This window comes from Rattus norvegicus, chromosome 7 (assembly GCF_036323735.1).
Source record: "Rattus norvegicus strain BN/NHsdMcwi chromosome 7, GRCr8, whole genome shotgun sequence".
NCBI classification, from domain to species: Eukaryota; Metazoa; Chordata; class Mammalia; order Rodentia; family Muridae; genus Rattus; species Rattus norvegicus.
Window position 1 is genome coordinate 55,082,774 of NC_086025.1, and position 2,993 is coordinate 55,085,766.

A 2,993-nucleotide genomic window follows, 5' to 3' on the forward strand; every position below is an offset into this window, starting at 1 on the left:
ATCCCCAGGGACAGCATACCAGCAGCTCCTGTACCTGAAGACAGGGTGCCATCCCTTCAGCTGTCCAGCTCTTTGACCCTGCTTTATCTTCTGAGCAAAGAAATATGTAGTCTCCAGGGGTCTTATAGCCTCAGACACTCTGGGGGCCAGGAGTGGAGCAAACGATAGAGTTCAGAATTCAAGAATTCCGAAGTCTCACCCAAATCTCAAGGAGGGTGAAGGGGGAAAAAAAGCACCTTTCCCCCACACCGCCCCATTAATGGATCTGACCCAACAGGAAATGAGTTCCATATGTGTTTCTTTCTTAAATTATTAATATACGCCCTGCCGCATTAGCTCAGCCTATGAAACCACGGAAGTCCATTGCACGGCTTGACCGTCCATTAAGGAATGCCTTCGTAAATATTTGTCTTCTTTTTGATGTAGTTTGTAGGGCATGCCAAGTAAGGAGCCTGCAGCGAAACAGTAAATGCTCTGCCGAGCCCTTCACAGAAGCCTGAGCCTGTGGCCATGGGGGTGAAGGGGTGGGAGAGTGGGGGGGCAGGAATGTGGGAGGTGGGAGAGGAAGGACGTTAATGCTTGACAACTCATGTTTGCAAGGCATTCCACAGCACTTTGATAATGACACTAATTATATGTCTGATGGCACTTGGAAAATTCTATATTATCTGTGTTTGGGAAAATATTTGTGAATTTCCGAGGGGCACGCCACCACTACCGTCAACGTAGGTTTCCGGCTCTCTTGGGAACACGAAGAACTGACTGAAGGGTTGCCCATCTACTTTCGAAGAGATGGTTCTGTACAGACTGAATCTTTTCTGAGTCCTGGTGTAAATGTCTCCTTTTGTTTTTTTAAAGATTTTTATTATTGGGGTGTATATGTGCGTATGTATGTCTGTGGGTCTGTGTGTGGGTAGGTACACATGTGTGGGTGCACCCAAGGAGACAAGAAGTTTCCAATTACCTTGAGGCTGGGGTTACAGGGAACGCAGGTTCTGGGGACTGAGGTTTGATCCTCTGGAAGGACAATGAGCTCTCTTAACTGCTGAGCCATCTTCCGTTACCACAGACACCTCGTTTATGAGGCTGTCTTCTGTGCTCAGGAAGCAGGTCCAAACACCTCTTTAGAAGAGGTCCAAATTGAACTAAAAGTCTACTGGGCTTTTCAGCAGGAGTGTCTCCCTACTTAAAGTCCAGGATGTTGCCTAGGTAACCACATATGCCTTGAAAGTATTTGTAGCTTCTGCAATGGAGAAAGATCCGATGTCTTTTGAAACGGCTCTGAGGCACCACTGGACCCTAGTGTTGCTGTGTTTCCCATCACAATGACAGTACAGAGTCCCACATCACTGTGAACTCCCTGATTCGTGCGGCAAAGCAGCCCAGCTTGGACTTTCCTCATTAATAGCTCATGTATCTGTTAGGGGCTTCTCTGCATTGCTTTGTGGTCATGAGCACAAACTCCCATCCAAATCAACTCCGTTCAACTCCGCTTCCAGCTCCTGCCACTTCCTTCAACAGTCTACCGCTCCCTGCTAGGTCCTCACCAACGATTCGTCAATACGTGGTATGTCTGTTCACTGGCTTTATGCTATAAAGTGTTCCACTTCAATCTCTAGTTGGTCTCTCCCATTGTCATTTTACCCCAAATGAGTCATGCCTTCTCTTCTTAATCAGGACAGGAAATGTCCTACACAGGACAGGTTTTATTTATTTCCTTTACGCAAAGCCTTCAAGTAATGACAAAGTCTCATACATTTCCAACCAAAGTGGATGAGGTGAAGCGAAAAAGGAAGCAAGGGACCGAGAGGCTAGGAGTAGCACAGCACAAGATGCTCACTATCACTGGACATAAGGACGCTATCTGCACTTCATCAAACTCCATGGATTCCAAGAAGAATAAGCATGAATTAGCAAGAAGACTGGGGGTAGGGAGGCAGAGACAGCTTAGCAGTTAAGGGCATGTGTTGCTCCTGCCAGGAACCTAAACTCAATTCCCAGCACCCATGTCCAGTAAGTCACAAAGGCCTGAAAGTCTAGATCCAGATGGTCTGATGCCCTCTTCTGGACTCTGTAGGTACCTGTGCATGCATGGTATGCACTCACCTACACACACACACACACACACACACACACACACACACACACACACACACGGGATAGAATATAAAAAAACAAATCTTTTTTTTTTTCGGAGCTGGGGACCGAACCCAGGGCCTTGCGGTTGCTAGGCAAGCGCTCTACCACTGAGCCAAATCCCCAACCCCCAAAAAATAAATCTTTAATTAAAAAAAGAAAAGAAAAATTTTTTTTCAAAATCAAGTATTTGCTTGCCAAAACTCCTATTACCGCTGCTGGTTCTAAGCTAGCATGCTGGACATGAGCTACAGACGGATCCAGACCACTGCTCAGCTGTCTTTAGAGACAGGAGCCCCTAGAACTCTTAAGTATCGTAATACCTTTCTCACTGAATTATCATTTGCTCATTGAAGCTTTATTTTGCTTTCAAAGCATAATATATTCTGATGGTAACAATGGACAAATTTTACCCAGAAGGACTCCTTTTGTAGACACCATTGTTCTTTTTCTTGGAGGAGGGTTGGGCAGGAGGGAGTCTTGATGGACATTTTGGAAGTATTTACAAAAAAGAGAACAAGGAGCAGGAGAAAGGAGGAGGAGGAGGAGGAGGAGGAGGAGGAGGAGGAGGAGGAGGAGGAGAAGAAGAGGAAGAGGAAGAGGAAGAGGAAGAGGAAGAAGAAGAAGAAGAAGAAGAAGAAGAAGAAGAAGAAGAAGAAGAAGAAGAAGAAGAAGAAGAAGAAGAAGAAGAAGTTGACGACGACGACAACTAGGAACTGTAGTGTCCATCAGTGGTTAAGTAAATTAACAAAATCTGGTAAAGGTAGAAAGAATGTAACACCCAAATTTTGGCACTTTGGAGTAATAATTATTTCGTGCTAAAAGCCAGACACTGCTACATAGTAAGATCTTGTGTC